Source organism: Anabrus simplex, chromosome 7, assembly GCF_040414725.1.
Source record: "Anabrus simplex isolate iqAnaSimp1 chromosome 7, ASM4041472v1, whole genome shotgun sequence".
Lineage (NCBI taxonomy): Eukaryota > Metazoa > Arthropoda > Insecta > Orthoptera > Tettigoniidae > Anabrus > Anabrus simplex.
Window position 1 is genome coordinate 319,055,185 of NC_090271.1, and position 18,779 is coordinate 319,073,963.

An 18,779-nucleotide genomic window follows, 5' to 3' on the forward strand; every position below is an offset into this window, starting at 1 on the left:
ATGAGAATATTGAGATGTAATGTTTGTTTCGTCGTAAGGTTATATGAAGGAAGTTGTTACGGATTCATATGATAGATATTGGTAATGCATGATAAATAAAATGAAGGTTATAAGGTTAGGTCACGTTGAGATGAACATAGAGCAACAGTCCAGCTGATTTAATGTCAATTTGTGACATAACGTAACAGATTATATATAGTTATTTAGTTTCAGATACTTATTGGTGTAAATGTAGGGACATTAAGAATTATCGTCCTACAGAGAGTAAATGTCTCCCAGATAAACAGTAGACTGAGGAATTAAATTACGTTGAATTATTGGCACAGCGGTATATGAAATGAGATTCTTCATCTTTAATGGTAGGACATATATAAATGATCGGCACAATTTCTCAGATAATATCGATAGATTATTTTATAAAAAGCATTGATTGACCATATATATGATTTCCATTTGTCGTGAACGATTTGATATAGCTATGTCTAGTCAGTATTTCTAATTATAATGATATTTTAGAGTGTGGTAACAGTGAATAGCCACAATAAGGAAACTTGTTGAATATCTCGCATCTCGTATATTACGTACGAAGCCCCAAATAAAGAAGAATCCTCCTTATCCCAAAAGAAATAAAGGAAATGACCTTGTAAAAATTAACCCCATGACCAATTATCAATTTTATTAAGCAGTAGCAAATGTACCCGTGCTTTGCTACGGTATTCTACATTGTATACGGATATTGACGTAAAGACTGTGCGTGCAGTAAATGAGATTGCTTTAAAATTGCATGTCTCTTAGCCTTATCCGAGAAATAGCATGGGGAGGTCCCCATACCTTGTTTCCAATGTAAAGTGAGGGTAGCGGAGTTGTGATGATAACGGCAGGCTCACTTGCCTCCTGCCATTCACAATCGAGTTGGCAAGTTTACATTATAATTGCAGGCCCCATTGCCTACTGCGCGGTCACAATCGATTTGGGGAGTTTTAGTTACAATGGCAGACCCATTTCCTACTTTCAGACAGATTACAGTTGGGGAGTTTTTATTATAATAGCAGGCAACTTCCCTACCACCAGTCAAAATTGAGTTGTGCAGTTACCATTATAATGACAGGCCCTTTTTCTGCTGCCAGCCAGCTTACTGCCAGTCATACAGACTTAGTGAGTTTCCATGAAAATAACAGGCCACTATGCCTAATGCTAGTGAAATTTTAGATTGGAACATTTGTTTATAATGGCGGGCACCCTGGCTTAGAGCCAAACACAATAGGGTAGCGGACTTTCGAACAAAACTGCATGATCCCTTGCCTTCTGCAAGACAAATCGAGAAGTGAATTATTCAATAAAATGGTAGGCCCTCCTTACTAATGCCAGTTACACAGGAGTTGAAGAAGGACCCCATTCCTACTGCCAGCAGTCAAAGTCGGTGTAGGGAGTGCTGATTACAATAGCAGACACACCCTTTCTCGATCTCTACAAATCGACATCAATGAATATATATAGATGGACATACGAAAGTATATGCATGTTTACACTATTGCAGACCTTCATTTACAGATTAACTGCTGCTAAACGGTACGTCATATTGACAAAGGATTGTACCGTAATGCGCAGTATTTAGCGATCTAAATGGCTGGTCCTATGATATTTTCTCGCATCTCATCTATCGTGGGTCAGATTGAGTCAGAAACGTTGAATAGGTTGAAATTTGTGTAAGATTATCTTACATTGCATTACTTTTCCGATAATTATGTGACATAGCATTTGGCTCATATATGGGTACTGGGTGGGCCAATGTTCGTGTAGAGTTTGATCATACCATCTTTCCTTTAAGTGATTGAAAGTATGAATTATATAGGTAAAGATTCGAAATTTACTTAAAATCGAGAAGTAGACACGAATCTAACGTATAAGAGATACAGATACGGCAAGAAGTCATAAGAGCAAGGTTGAAGATCACTCCTAACTCAACGAAGATTGTGCCATCCGTTATGTGATAGGACTTCCATCATTAAAATTGCTTCCATATTGCGATATTCTTCGGGGATAAAAAATGAAAAAATTAAAGATCTGTGAAGTTTTTCGTTCGTTACAGGCTGAAACGTATAATTTTGCCAAATTTCAATTTTCATGCTTGTCTGGCAGGTTATGCTGCAATTTGCATTTTAGGTGAGGGGGTAAAAATTATGACTTTCAGGAAATTAAACCAAAAAATATGCAGACGATCATTATTACCCCTCAAACGGGTATCTGTACGAAAATTTCACCAAAATAGTCAATGTACAGGCACACACAGTCGTTACGATTTTATTTATATAGATAGATAAGGAATCTGCTCCACGTACAACACATTTTGGCTACGTCCGCTGGACTTAACCTGCAAGAACAACCGTTCATGATATCTCACTTATTAATCCTCCTGTCGAAAAATTCACATTAGAGCAAAATTTTTTTTGCTGGGGGCTTTACGTCGCACCGATACAGATAGGTCTTATGGCGACGAAAGAAAAGTTTTAGAAATGGATTTCCATTAAGGATTGTAGATTTCGATTAATTTCGGATGTGCATATTTTTGAGGAAGTGCAAAATCATGGTCCCGGTTTCGGATTAAACCCCAGTAAATTTAGGTATTCAGAAATAATATTGGCCCTAAAACCTACACAAGGACAGGTGGATTCTAAATATCAAGTTTGATAGATATATATTCAGTAGTTTTCAAGTTATACAATCTCATACAATCAAACCGACAAACAGACACCAGAGTTAAGAAATATGCAGATGGTCATTATTACAACTGAAACGGATAATTGTACGGAAATTCCGCCAAAATAGCCAATGTATAGACAGACGGTCGTTGCTATTATATTTATATAGATGACAGATAAGCATGAGCACGTTTGAAAGTGCAAACCTTCATTTCGTGATTTACTGCTCGTAAACGGTACATCATACCAACAAACGGTTTGCACCCTCTAACGACCCTTTTATCGCTCCACATGTCTGGTGTTGAAACATTTTCTCGTATCTCACATATTTATGGGTTCGATTGAGTTACGATATTTGAATGGAGTGAAATTAGGGTACATTTTCATCATTTTACATTATTTTTCACATACTTAGAATCATGAAATTGGGTTCGCATATAGCCATTGGTCGTGTCAATGTGCGTGCCACATTCGATGACTCTGCCTTTACTTGAAGTGTATCAAAGTAAGTAATACACGTGTAAAAAGCATAAAATTTACGAACCATCGAATTATACAGCCAAATCTACCCTATAAGGGAGAGAGAGACGACAAAATATCACAGGACCAATGTTGTAGATCACCAGAAATTGAACGGAGACCGTGCCATCCGTTTTGTAACATAACTAACCGTTTAGCCGCGAAATACCTCGAAACTAAGGTCTGCACCGTCATTAAATTGCCTATATTTCGATATTATTCGCCATAAAAGTGAAATATTTAAAGATCTTGGAAGTTTTCCGTAGGTTACCGGCTAAAACGTATAAATTTGCTAAAGTTCAATTATTCAGCTCGTGTGGCAGATTGTGAGGCAATCTTGATTTTGGGCGTGGGTGGAGGGAGGTAAAATTTAGGACTTCCAGGAAACTATAGCTAAAAAATATGCAGGTGGTCATTAGTACCCCTTAAACGGAAAGCTGTACGAAAATTTCTCCAAAATTGCCAATGCACAGACACACGGTCGTCACGATATGATTTATCTAGATAGATAAGGAATCTGCTCCACGTGTAACACCTTTTGGGCTATGTCCGCTAGACTTATCCTGAAAACCGACCTTTCATGTTATCTCCCTTATTAATCCTCCCGTTGAATAATGTACACGAGAAAAAGAAATTAGAATTGGATTTCCAAACAGTCTGATCGATTTCCAGTCAGGTTGGTCTTGTACTTTATATATTGTGGGAGAGTAAAAATCACCATTTCGGTCCCCTATAAAACCCCAGTCCATTCCTAGAATTTGAAATGGTATAAACCTTAAAACCTACCCTTGGAGGGGTGGATGCTAAATATAAAGTATGGTTCAAATATCTCAGTAGTTTTCAAGTTGTAAGAAATACGCTTTACGCGCACCCGCTCTTGCGTTAAGTCCGGTGGGACTTGTACCGAAAAACGGTCCGTTAATGATACCTCCGTTATTAATCCTGGTATCGAAATGATGCACATGAGAAAAGAAAGGTTTAGAAATTAATTTCCATTAAGGCAGGTAGATTTCTATTAAGTTTGGATGTGCATATTTTTAGGGAGTGCAAAATCACGGTTACGGTTTCGTATAAACCCCTAATTAGTTCAGGGATTTAGAACCAATATTTGCCCTAAAACCTACCCAAGTCCATGTGGATTCTAAATATGAAGTTTGGTGGAAATATATCCAGTAGTTTTCAAGTTGTAGAAAGACATACAGACAAGCAAACAAACAAACAAACTAACTAACTAACTAACTAACTAACTAACTAACTAACTAACTAACTAACTAACTAACTAACTAACAGACATCAAGGCAAATAATGTATGGGTGGAAACAGAAGACCCCCATTTCAGGTATGTTAACAGCAAGAATCACTGTACATAAGAATTAATTATCATATTGCACCCGCCTCAACCCTAATAAGGCACCCGCATTGGATCTACCGGGTCGCACATGGGTCAAAACTATATTAAAATAGGCGCTTTTCTAACATTATCTTAAATTCGTACATGGTAGGATGACGGGCATACGTAACTACAATGAGAACAAATTCGGGTTAAATTTTAGCTAACAAGACCGGTTTATTTAACCTTGATGGTGATGAGAATGACACATTAAGATACACTGATGAACTACATTAATATTTATAAGTGTTGTGAATTACTCTGGGGACGTTTATCCATTACGCGTGATAGAAATGAGTGAGTATATCGCGACGCGATGTATCGTGACTTGAAGCGAATGGAAAATGTTACCGAAACACTGAGGCTATATTATATCACTAACACATAAAACTAACATGCACGCGACAACATGTCTGAACAATCACTACTCTAATGAAAACCTAGATTTCCCAATGAAATGACGTAAAGGAAAATACACAAATATGAAACCACACCTGGATTCGAACCGGCCCTCGCTAGTATAGACATTGCCAGGCCGATGGGCAGAACCACCGCTGACCTTATTTACAATCAAACATGACACATAGAACAATGATATGCAGCAAAATACGCGAGGCACTTTATCTTCCTTCTGACGCTGTAGGCTTCCAATGCCTACGTTGAGCATCGAACTGACAACCCCTTGTGATGAAGACATGGTCCTGTAATCCCTGTCTATATTATATTCAAACAATTAATAATGATTCATTGGCAAACATTAGCATTATCGGCCGGGTCACTTGTTAATAAATCCACTATTCTGGCGTGTTGAATAAATCACATATTTAGCCGTTCAAAGAGGCCAACTTCCCTTTAACAGAAATGTCCCTCCTTCCTCAGCTACGGGACACCCACACACACAAAAAAGAAAACAACTGGGGCAAGGTCGGAGCCACGTCCGCCACCCCAAGGGTCAATAGCCCACATAACAAACGTAACATTCCCTTTCAAAAGGAAACAAGAACACTTCACACTGAAGTACATCCACAAAATAATCTAATGGCTCATAACTCGCGCAAATCACCTTGAATTCAACACATATTTTCCCAACAGTATCCCTTCACTTTCACGACGCGACTCCGGTATTACAATGCTAATATTTGCGCGATTATTATTATTATTATTATTATTATTATTATTATTATTATTATTATTATTATTGCCATTCTACATGACTTACCCGCTGCTTTGATCATAGCTGGTCATCTTGTGGAATCTATTTAGCACCTGGTTACTTTATCGTCACACGGCAATACATTAATTAATCAATTAATATTCACACGGATTGATATTTGACACTCGCATTATAATTACATCCTGGTAAATTTAATCACCTAATCAATTTAAATCATAACGCTCCCTATCTAAATATTTCAGGGGGGTTGGTTGTCAGTTCTACCGGCGCTTCCTAGTTTCGTGCCTTCACACCACATAGTACTTACCATTTTTACTTGCCATGCACTTATCAAATTAGAATAATTACTCTAATTAATAACTACTCTAACTGCAATCCCCTAAACTATTACTACCGGTCTTCTGACGCAAATAATCAAACAAAATCTCCCAAGATAAAATAATTGAATAAATCTCTACCACATGAAAACTAAAGTATTATATTCCCTAAATTATTTACAATCAATGACTCAGACCTGTCGTCGGCTTCCTAAACTAAGAATTAACAACTACGCGTCCATTTCGGCGCTTTATTTTAACTGGACTACATCTTTAACCTTTTATAGCGTCAGCTCACGATAAACATTTCCCATCCGCACTAGGCATGCTAGATATAAAAATTAATACTCATCTCTATCACATGACGACACCTTCGTCATTTCGATAGGTCCATCCTGGGCTTACTCTTGGTCCATGGGCACCTTGGTGATTACTTGCATTTCCATACCACCTTGAAGTTGAGAGTCCATGGTTCCTTGCTGGTGGAGCCGCTGGCAGTAGATCCTGTGCACAACCACGTCACTGTTTTAATTCCACACTCTGGTTAACAACGTTCAGCGTGAACGTCCGGTCACGATCTCGGATACGACTACGTAGTCCGCGGTTCAGTACCGAATCCCGTCTATCTTTCAGCCACTATTCAGTCTGCTGCTACGTAATACTATCGTGCTATAGTAATAATAATAATATTACTTTCTGCACTGAATGTTTGCGACACAACACGGTTTAAAAAACTAACACTGGTGTCACGGAGACCAAATCTATACACTCTTTATGCGAATTCTATTATTTCACTTGAAATTGAAGTTAAATTCACTAGAACAAAGAACTAATGAGAGCTTAACCAAACATAGCTCTGCCGTCGGTAAGTCCCGAGTCCCGAGTGACACTCTTCCCTCACTGCAGTGGTTTTTACAAGGGAGTGATACCCCTTCCACTAATTTGGATGTTGCCTATCCACGGCGCACTTGAGGTGTAATAGTACGGCTAATCAGGTGACCAATATTTAGTTGATGTGATTGAGATATATCCATTCAATCATCCTTCGGTGGATCTCCTTTAATTAATTAAAATCTGTCCGGCTTCCCCTACCACGCGGGGTGAACTCCCTCCGTCAAGGACGTGTCATGCGAGTAAACAGATGTCCCCGGTACTTTTCCACGCAGAAACAACACAATATTCTTTCTTCTTCTGAAAGTTATCAAGAAAGGGGACATTGGACACTCTAAATAAATGTCCCAGTGACATTTATCCCTTTTAAATCGGGAGACGACTCCAGAATTCGAGTTTCATTTTCTAGATCGTAGATAATTAAGTTGGCTAGTCCGAATTCAAGATGGCTCCTATATTTCGTTTCGAAAAAGTTGGTTTCCCCTCATTCTCTGAGTCTTGAGGAGGGATGTCTTCTCTCGAGTGATGTCATGGGGAATCCCTATTCATAACCCCTCCTGCTAGGGTGGGTCGGCTTGGCATCTGCCGCGAGTTCCAGGTACACAAAGGACCATATTGCGCGATAGGTCGCAAACAAAGAAATCTCGTAAAATAACTTTAAAAGACTCAATTTATCTATATTAATGGTATGAATATTAATTAGTTTCGGTATTACCTGTATTAATGATATGAATATTAATCAATTTCAGTATTGTTTTCCTTAAATAGCATTGCGTGCGTAATTACGAAGATCAATATCAACCAAAGGTCCTTGGATCATGCCCCTGTCGGGTTCAATATATCCATTTTCTTTTCTCTACAATTATTATTTCAATTTGTTTTCTTATATGCAAAGTTAGCATGCTAATAAATTAATGTAAGGATTATTTCTGAGTTTTTACTTTGAAATATAGTAAAGATGCATAGCCGTAAGGTAATATAACCATTAATGATAGGAATTATTCATAATATATGATGAAGTCCACCGACAGAATTTAGGAGTAGAATAATATTTTAGTGGACATGCCTTTACTCTTCAACTGAACCTGCTATATTATTATATTTTAAGGGCGAGATTAATATTTTACCCTGAGGAGCTTCCGGGAATTTTAAACAAATGCTGACTTGGATTCGGGCATGGTATAATACGTATATTAAATTTCGACGTGGAACGGCCGTACATAAGTACTAAACCTCTAGCAAGCATCATATGTGTTGACTTCGTGGCTTAATCGGTTAAGGGCTGGAGCAGAATGTGTGTGAGTGTCAACTACGTAGTGGTTCGAAACCAGTACGGGGCAGATTTCATGAACAATAACAATGAATACATTTTTACAGTTGGTATTAAGGGGTGCGCTCTGATTTGGCTTCTTTCCCCTAAGGATGGGTAGGAAGGAATTCGGCCTTGGTATTTTAAGGTACCATCCCGGCATTCGCCTGATGGTTAAAAAGGTAAAACGAGAAAAGCAGTTTCGGGGACGGCCAGCATGGGATTCGAATCCACAATCTATCGAATCTAACGCACATAAATAATAATCCACACCTACGAGGTCACATCACAGCACTTTTACATTTCCTCACGATGTATTCCTATAAGGAGTATGTTCAATTGTTGCTAATTTAAGTTGATTCCACCCCCTCCAAAAATTCGTGTTTCATCACCTTTAAAGGAGATTCCAAATACAAATTTTCATGTCTGTATCATCTTCAGTTTTTGAGATATAAGTATCCTCATGAAAAGTATTCAACTACTTTTTCACTCCACCCCCGCTCGTTAAGTTGGTTTCACCCCACAAAAAATTATGCGTGTTCCTTTATTTTTCAAGGAGATTCCAAATACCAATTTCCACGTCTGTAACATTCAGTTTTGAGATATAAGTTTCTCCAGAAATATAATTAATTTTTTCACTTCCTTGCACACTCCCCAGTTTAAAGAGAAACTACGGTCGAATTAAAATGTATGCCACGTGCTCCGCAATGGTAAAATGTTAAAGGAACACTGTAAAGTGGTCAACGTTTCGAACACTTCTTACTCTGCCTACTTACAGACCATCACGTCGTAGTCCAACCTCGTTACGTAACATCGGATAAAAACGGTCATTTTCAGTACCAAATAAAAATTCACTCTTCGGAACAGGATGATATGCGGCCATATTACAGTCACTGTAAACGCCGTTAATCGAAGGAAACGTGTACCATCCTGTGATCCGAACCTACTACCACACAGCTTGGGTGATGTAACAACAGTGACGTGTGCTGAGCTACCGCGAGCCTCGGTGCATCGCTAGCACTTTGTAGTCTTTATAGACACTTCCTGTCCAAGCGTATGATAGAGTTATTCGCAGCTTTGATTGTTTCCCACATCCATTATAGTTTAAATAACAGAAATAACACTGCCGTTAACCATTTCTACCCTATTCTCGAGCAGTACATAAATGGTATGGTTGCACCAGGACGAATAGAAATGTGACGACTTGTTCTGGCTGATATGTTCCTTCACTACGCGGCACTAGGGTAGATAGATAAGGACTTTTTTTTTTTGCTAGTTGCTTTACGTCGCACCGACACAGATAGGTCTTATGGCGACGATAGGACAGGGAAGGGCTAGGAGTTGGAAGGAAGCGGCCGTGGCCTTAATTAAGGTACAGCCCCAGCATTTGCCTGGTGTGAAAATGGGAAACCACGGAAAACCATTTTCAGGGCTGCCGACAGTGGGGTTCGAACCTACTATCTCCCGAATACTGGATACTGCCCGCACTTAAGCGACTGCAGCTATCGAGCTCGGTAGATAAGGATTAACTTTCACTGAACATCTGCTTCTAAATAGTAATTAACGTGATTTAATTGGTAATTTATAGTTTAAATACATGATCTGAAACCATGTATTTATGTATGTGGTGCTGCAGGACTGTGCATTTTGTTTACGGACTGATGACTGTGTTTATGTGCTATATATGACGAAAATTATAGTATTTCATGTCTTGAAAGTAATTAGTGGAAAGTACGTAAGAAGTATTTTTACAGTTAATAAGGACATTACTCTTCAGGAATTGGTTCGTCAGTAACGTAATCAATAGGTAAAACGTTTGTGCTTAGTTGCGCTATGTGTTCTTTCAGTAATTTGCCACGAAATGACTGCATAACAAATTCTGTAACAATTATCAGTTATAACCTGTAAAAATTGTCAGCTGTTTAGTGCCCATGCTGCGAAGTATATCGTGTTAAACATATAAAACGTCTGCAGGCTTGCCGCATTATGATTATAAATACGTATATCATACACATGTAATTCATACATAACTACTTATTATATATTATAACATGCTCATAATCATGAATCTTACTAGTACTTCCTCTGGAGATGCTTACTTCTCTTTTTATGATAAAGTCCTGATAATTATCGGCGCTAACTATGTGTTGTCACCAGTAATAGAGCATTCAGAGCTAATACTAGAGGAATTCAGTATGGAATAATTATGAGTGGCAGGAACACCTGATTTAGTAGATTGGCGTTGATATGGACATCCTTTTACTATAGTGTTACAAGATTAATGGAAAATTTGAAAAAATGTGTGGACTGCCATGGGATCCTGTTAGCGTCTCTGAAATTTCCACTGTTTCACGATTAATATCGAAACTGTCACAGTTTTGGATAATTTCGGTGGTAAAATAAAGATAACAGATACGACTTTTATTACTCAAAGGCAGATCTTGTAGTGGAGTGGCCTTCGACTACTTTCTTGACAGATTGTGATCTTTTCGGGCGAAAAAATTAGACTGTTTATCTCAATCCGACTTCTAATCGGGACATGGCAAATTGTTGGCATGTTCTCATGCGGTGGTAATTTGAAGTTATGCCAAAATATGTGTCCCAATTCTTAAATACTTAATATCTTTCACTTCTCAGTTCACGAAAAGTTAACATCAGATATTTTGGGCGCTTAAAACAACCGAAAAAGAAAAACAGAAACTGTTTACACACTTCCACTTCGAGCCGCCAAGGAACTCGCCTACTTGGCCTTAATACCGACAGCAGGGCTGCAGGTGGCGGAGAACATGTCCACTGTGTTTGTTAACACGTGATTCAGAGGGATTCATCGCACTATTCATTTCTATTCGCCTCCCATAAGTCCATAACGGCAGAAGTAAGGGATTGCCTGCAGGGGTCTGTGTGTGCCCCATGACCGCTACGGTAGCTGTGAAGGCCCTACAGGAACCCTGAAAAGTGACGGCTAACGGGGCTCTGGTGAAGTCCTCAATGGCAGATGCGGCGGAAAAATATACTTTTGGAACGGCAAATCTGGCAGAAGAGGCAACGCTCTTCCCGTGGGGTTTAAAGAAACAACGAGAACCACTGCCTTGTGGAGAAGAGGGATCTTCAAAGGCTAAGGGAGACAACCCCTACAGAAAATAGATGGCAGTCCCACCACCAAGCTCGGGTTGCTGTGGGCTAATAACTCGCACAGCCTTAAATATAAACGACAAAAAAAGTGAAACACAACCGGACGGATAATAAGTTGACGACTTTTGGCGTGAAACGGAAAACGAGAATAGGTTTTTGGAATGTCAAAGCCCTGAGAGAGAGCAGTGTGTGCTCAGGAGAGTGTATCGAGGTGGGAAAAGAGGTATTCAGTGGGGTTTGCAAGATAGGTTAGAAGACCTTGTTTTTGCATATGACATCTGCCTACTGGTTCAACGGTTCAGAGATATGAAAGAGATTAAGCTGTTGAAGGAGGAGGCAGAGGATGCTGGACTTAAAAATAAATATTAATAAGACCAACGACATGACGGTCAATTCCAAGATTGATGATAAATTGTTTATAGATGATAAAGAGGTAGACAAGTAGACTCCTTCATATACCTTGGGAGTATGGTTACTACGACTGGAGGAGCAGAAGAAGACATTAAGAGTCGTATCAGGAAAGCGAATGGTGCTTTTGTTCAATTGTATCCTGTATGGAAAAACAAGAACATTTCTAGAAAAACTAAGTATGACTTTTTAATACAAATGTTAAGTCCGTTCTGCTTTACAGCTGTGAAACGTGGAAAGTTACCCAGAAGGCGACTAAACAACTGCAAGTCTTCATGAATCGCTGTCTAAGACGTATCATCAACAGAAGATGGCCGGATGTTATTTCAAATTAGGATCTATGGGAAGAAACTAACCAGCAGCCAATTGAAGTGCAGATAAGGGAGAGAAAATGGCGTTGGATAGGACATACTTTAAGGAAGCTCGCTGGAGCCATTGAAAGGACTGCGCTTGACTGGAACCCCCAAAGCGCTAGAAAGCACGGACGTCCGAAGAAGACCTCGAAAAAGACGATCGAAGAGGAATGTCTAACAGTGGGAAAAACTTGGAATGAAATGAAGAGGTTAGCCAACAATAGGAACAGATGGAAGTGTTTCACGGAAGGTCTATGCTCCAGGAGGAGCAACAGGAAATAAGTCAAGTAAGTAAGTCATTCATTTCTATTCGTCGTGGTTATACTAAGGCCATAAAGAAGCAGGTACCAATGTTTTTCGGATCACTATGATATAGGCGTTTGCTGGGTTATCCACCTCCAGAAAAAATAAGGTGCTGGTGAACCATCCGGTATATTCAACCCATTATTCCTATTCAACGCAATTCACTGAGGCATCAAATGACATAACACGCTGTATGGCGCACATCAAAATCTCTTCACAGCGGAGTCCTGTCTTCGAAACTTGCGAAGGCACTGTATAACGTTATTCCTTTACCTAGAGCAACTTAATTACTTCCTTACTACTGGTATTTCTAACATAATTAGGGCAGAGTTAATGTTGTATTCAGCTCGCAGCTCTTAATTATTTCTCTAAAATTTATTCTACAGACGATTAATTTACTTTCAATGGGGTAAACAGTATACGCTTTGCCTGCACGTGAGGGCCTGGACGTACTCTCGAACGTCGCCCTCAGATTTTTTTCACATTATTTCTCACATGTAGAACTATTATACCACCGGTACTTAACAAACCCACATGTACGTCACATTTAATATTTGAAGATGCCTGTCCTATTCCAATGTTAAAAACACGCTCTAGTATGTCCTTACAAATGTGCTGGTAACATTTCCATCCAGGCATAAACACCACGATAGAGACTTTGAGAATAGGAACAGCTAAATATTCCCAAAACTGTGGAACTCACAACCACAAGTTACACAAAATGAATTGGAATTTACGGGGTGGAATATTCTAAAAGAAGAAACCATGAATTCCCATAAAATATTCGTGCATATTTACACAAACTGAAAACACATTCAGATTGCTACTAACATTATAATTGTGACCTACATACTTGGTATATTTTAATTTAAACCCTATCAGCTACTATTGAAACTGATCAAAGTTTTAACTTGTCACGAGATATGCCCATGCAATAAATTGTGAATTTGTACCCAGCTTTCCCCTTTCGTGTGTCTCCACTCGATCACCGGGAGGTCCATGTTTGAAGTTTAGTTAGAAATCTCCTCGAAGTTGATTTACATCAAGTCTTGGGTCCAGCTCCCTTGCACACCACGAATGTCCATTGTTCTGGCGTCTTCTACTGGTACAAACAAGCACACTCATTTGTCTTCCCGTTTATCGAACAACACTAGACTACGCGTACCTCCCTATACCGGGATTTTTGCCGAGACACTCTTCTAAACTAAGTTACGCGGGTTGGTGCCTATACTTATATTTATTCCTTCCTGTTTTGCTCATTGTTCACGATTCCGTCCTTCTACCACCTTCTTCATAGTCGATTATTAATAATAATAAAACGTTTTCAGTCATCCAGAAAAGTTATTCAAATAGCTGTTCCCCCACACGGCTCCTTTACCGGGTACTAGTTAATAAGTATATATAAATACAACTATACTTATTTCTCCACATTTTCACAGAGAAAGTCTTACAAGGGAAAAACGTTCTCGAGATATAAACATACGTGTGCCACGCTCGACGTAAAATGGTCAAGTGTGTCTGGAAGAGTTGATCAGGTCCTTATTTGACATCGGTGAAAAATTGGTGTAACGCTGGTCGATTCCCCAATCACAAATCTGGATGGCCCATATCTACTGGATGTAACGAATGATATAGTGCGGTTATTAGACACAACTTGAAATTGGTCCGTAAAGAATCCGATAGTAAATTACGAAATTGTCAGATTGCATCATATTCTTCTCGAGGTGAACCCCCTGTCTGAAGTGCCTGGCTACTATTTGCCATATTGCCTAGTGGGATATTCAGTTATTATATAACACTTACATTTGTAGTAGGCCTGCGACAGTGCGTGTAAGTGGCCCTTATAATTTCAGATATTAATATCATGACTTTCTAACTTCATGACCCACGTCTAGTAATAAAGGGGGGAAATCACAGTTGGTCCTATTGTTTTATGATGGGATTGGAGTGTTTCTCACTAGGGATAATGGCCCTTATCCAATCTCTGGGTGGTCGTGACTGGATTAAACCACTTTACCTTTTTCGGGGATTCCCCGGTTTGTTCCGCTGCTTCATTTTCTGCTCCCAGGAACAGCTTGGCTGCCGCTTGCTTACACTCCAAGTTTCAAAACCCCACAAATGTACTTTAAAGGGCGATTCCCTGACAGGTCTGCGATTTTTACCTGGATCTGAGGGCTGGTTCGAGGTCCACCCAATCTGCGTGATTACAATTGAGGAGCAAATCTGATGGTGGGAAATCCAAGAATGACGGCTGAGGGGATTCGTTGCGCAGACCACATAACACTTCATAATCTGCATGTCTTCAGGGTGAGCAGCGGCCACTTAGTAAGCCTTCGGGGCTGTTGCGGCATGGGGTTTGGGTTTATATATCTTCTATTCCTTGGTTCATGCCGCTGTCGAGTACCTTAGTACATTTTTCACTCCGTATTGCAAATATTTCTGGAGGATTCTTACACCTGCTCTCAAAGTATGACGTGTTGTTAACTTCTACTCACATTTCTGCAGCGCTTGTAAGTGCAATCTGGGTCCGTATCGTGAAACATTTTAGTACTGACGGTCAGATGATGGAAACTGTGGACAGAAAATCTAGTCATTAGATATCGATGATTATAAATTGTTCACCTCCATTCCTGGAATATCATGGCTTCCCTGTCGCTTTCTGGTTGCCATCAATCCGACGTCAGCTCCAGGAACAGAAAGGATTTAGTGTCTCCAGGCGTTCCTGTTTTCAACTAGATATTTTAGATCCTATAATGATGAAAAATTTTACTTCTTTGGAGGAAAATATCCACCTTAACTCCAGGCATCCTCGTTTCCGTGTTCCCTTCATCTTTCCCAAGCAGAAGCATTTTCTCGATCTAATCAGTTTGTCTCAGTACGTACTCAGAGTATCTGAGAGCAATTGAATCAGTTGTCATGAGATTGAAAATTCACACCGAAATATGAATGGATGAAAACCATAACGGTAAAAGTAGCATGTTTATCAGTCAGAGAAAAAACCACTTAAACACCTTAACATTCGTATAAAGCATGCTAATTGTAGTTATACCACCCATCAATAGAGCGCAGAATATTACCGCTATCACTTGTATCTCTTTGCTAATGAATACATCCTCCAGGAGTTACACCCTGCACTTAACCCTTTTTTTAAATGTCACTTATACCGTTATGGTTTTCACCCATTCATATACAAACTGTGTTATAGCAATGGGGGAGCTAGTCTTAGCGTCTCCTTCTGGAAGACATTGATAGCACCTTTTTCTCGTTAAGTCAGAATTTATTCCCATTCGCAAGCGATTGAAAGAAGCCCGGAGTTTTTCTTTCGATATAGACGCTATTATCATGCCATATGCATAGATGTATATGTTAAATTCTTCTGATTGAAAGGGATTCGGGGATTAATATGCAAGACACCGATAATCTTCCTTTAGGGCTTCAAGTGAAAAATGTAATTGTTGAATTCTAAATAAGTATCACTTAGATGATCCTGATGATCGTGCAGAGGTAATGATTTTTACTATAAGGACATCACTGTGGACATTATAAAATGCCCTTGGGATGTCATTGTATATGACGTTCTGGTTTCCTCTGGGCGTTCCCAGTACTGTCTCTACGTTATCGTATAGGAACCAAACAGCTATGAGAGGTGACCTACATTTGAGGAAGGCAGACAAATGATCAGCTAAATGAGCATCCACGGGTAAAACGAATCTGTTTATTATTAGTACCGTCAAATGTTTGAATAGTGCTAATTTCAGCAAGATTCCTCTGCCTAACTGTTAGGCGCCGCAGAGCCTCCTTTGCCCTTGTATGTCACGTTCATAATTCATTTGCTCTATATTGCTGGTACGCTCACTAACCTGAATTCTTAATAAAGAGACGACTGATTTCCTCTGCCAAGATTGGAGCAGCACCTTTGATGTGCGCATAACACACCGCGTCCACGGCGAACGTTTTCTTCTCTTTGAAGCAGTTAATGGCTGCTACTAACGCCTCCAATGGATGGAACTCAACTTGCCCTGTTGCTCCATAGTCTGGGACTGGAATCGGACATGTCTGTTGCACAGCTAAGTCTTATATCTCCCACACATATATCCACGTATACTTGGTGATCCGTTAACATTTTTCGAGGTAATACTTCACGGAATTTTGGAGGTAGAGTGATAATAATCGACACACATAATTGGCATGACGTGGGGTTTTATTGACATCAAGAAAAAGTAAATAAAATTTCACTAACAACGCTTTTTTTGGCAACGTCTAGGCCTACATGCCGCAATCGCAGGAGCATCTGACGCCCTCTCTCACCACAGCTACTTTTATACCGTACACTGTTCTCATGCGGCATCACTAATGTGTTGCTGTCCAGCGCCATATGTTGGCCTTTCTGTGCACTTATTGTTGGTGTCAGTAAAAAAAAACTTTATGTCAAGCATGTGCGGGTAATTGTACCTGACGTGTTGCTGTCCAGAGCCATCTGTTGGTCATTTTGTGTACTTTACTTTGGTGCCAGTAAAATTCCATATCATGCCAATTATTACCTCTCTACCTTCAATATTCCGTGACGTATTGCCTCGTCAAATGTTAACGAGATTTTGGATAACCCTGTACGTCTTCATTTTTAGAACCAAACCAAACCCCCAAACCCCATGGCACTACAGCCCTTGAAGGGCCTTGGCCTACCAAGCGACCGCTGTGCAGCCCGAAGGCCTGCAGATTACGAGGTGTCGTGTGGTCAGCACGACGAATCCTCTCGGCCGTTATTCTTGGCTTTCTAGACCGGGCTTCATTTTTAGATTGTTATAAATTAGAATCCCAAACCTTGTAGGTAATCCAAAACCAGTATTGTCTTGTGGTGTAACGCATCAAGTTACTCTGAAAAGATCACTATATCAAAGCTCGTTATTTTGTTTACGCAATTGCCTCTTTCTTCAACAAACATGCTATGTCCTTGAGTTTAAAGTATGTACAAATAATCAGGTAGAGTTTTGTATTTACTAGTGTAATATTCCTTAATTTATGGAGTAGTTTAAATGGTTGTAGTTGTTCCTTTAGCATGCATATGATTCCCCTTTTCAATATTTATGGTGGTTCTTTGTCATCAGGGGAACTGAGGAGGTGAATTACAGCCAAACTCCAATGGAATTTATAAGAAGATTGCTGTCAAAATTATTTTATGCTATATTGAATCACTCTCTCCGAGGACAATGTGATAGCCCTCTTGTTATTCTCTGCTTTCCATAAAAGCGTTCTTACCTATTTATTTGACATATCTTTGTCTTCCATTGTCTCGTCATCGTTATTTCTAGTAGTTCTGAAGGTCTGCTCCTTGTGTGGTCGAGCTTGTCCTCAGGTAGATCACCAGCCCTGCTCTTTTAATCATTTCATGTCATTCCCGCGGTATACCAACATTGAAGGACTTTTTTCTTCACACTGAGGTAACTTCTTACCATTCTACTTCTTCTTCGATGCCATTCTTTTATCGAAATTTCGTGACTGAATCCCACCTCGTAATTTCTCATAATCTGACAACATACATTTAAGAACGTGTTGAGGGGTTGCAGTAAGTATGTAAAGGAGAGGGCATGTATGTCTCTGGTAATACCCCAACTAGAGTATGATTCCAGTGTGTGGGACCCTCACCAGGATTAATTGATTCGAGAACTGGATAAATCCTAAGAAAATCAGCTCGATTAGTTCTGGGTGATTTCCGACAAAAAAGTAGCGTTACGAAAATGTTGCAAAGACTGACTGGGAAGACTTGGGAGAAAAGAAACGAGCTGCTCGACTACGCGGTATGTTCCGAGCTGTTAGTGGAGGGATGACGTGGAACGACATTAGTAGACGAATACGTTTGAGTGGTGTTTTGAAAAGCAGGAAAAATCACAATATGAAGATAGATTTTGAATTTGGGAGAAAAAATTGGGGCAAATGTTCGTTTATAGGTAGAGCAGTTAAGGTGTTGGAATAATTTACTAAGGGAAATTTTCAATGAATTTCCAAATTCTTTGCAAATATTTAAGAAAAAACTGGGTAAACAGGAGATAGGGAATCTGATCCCTGGGTGACTGCCCTAAATGCAGATCAGTATTGATTGATTGATTGATTGATTGATTGATTGATTGATTGATTGATTGATTGATTGATTGATTGATTGATTGATTGATTGATTGATTGATTGATTGATTGATTGATTGATTGATTGATTGATTGATTGATTGATTGATTGATTGATTGATTGATTGATTGATTGATTGATTGATTGAAGCCTTCCCTTTAGTTGC